The sequence below is a fragment of the Etheostoma spectabile genome, unplaced genomic scaffold, assembly GCF_008692095.1.
Source record: "Etheostoma spectabile isolate EspeVRDwgs_2016 unplaced genomic scaffold, UIUC_Espe_1.0 scaffold362, whole genome shotgun sequence".
Classification (NCBI taxonomy): Eukaryota; Metazoa; Chordata; class Actinopteri; order Perciformes; family Percidae; genus Etheostoma; species Etheostoma spectabile.
Genome location: NW_022605592.1, coordinates 489994 through 490394, shown reverse-complemented (window position 1 = coordinate 490394; position 401 = coordinate 489994). Strand labels below are relative to the sequence as shown.

Here is a 401-nt window from a genome sequence, read left to right as displayed (position 1 = left end):
GACCAAGAAAAATATCAGACAGAACAGCTTGCAGGACTGGGAGAAAAGCAAGTCCAGACCCTTGTTAGACTGCCCGATCCTTCCAGAAAGACCTGGAGACACTGGAGTTGGTACACTAGTACCTCACCACAAAAATCAGCATTTGAAGTTTGCAAATGAATATAAAGACAAGCCTGATGCATTGTGGGAACAAGTTCTGAGGATCGATGAGGTTAAAATAGAACTTTTGGCCGGAATGAGCAAAGGTACGTTTGGAGAAGAAAGGGGACAAAATTTAGTGAAAAGAACCTCTGTCCAGCTGTTAAGCATGGGGGGGGGAATCAATCATGCTTTAGGGTTGTATTGCAGCCAGTGGACCAGGGAACATTTCACGAGTAGAAGGAAAAATGGATTCAATAATT

The 401-nt window shown here is 43.4% G+C and overlaps 1 long non-coding RNA gene across 1 annotated transcript in view; it reads left to right on the top strand.

The window, feature by feature from the left end:
• LOC116686392 (uncharacterized) overlaps positions 1-401 on the top strand; it is a 21825-nt gene that overhangs the window by 16642 nt on the left and 4782 nt on the right. The gene's annotated exons all lie outside the window — the stretch shown is intronic.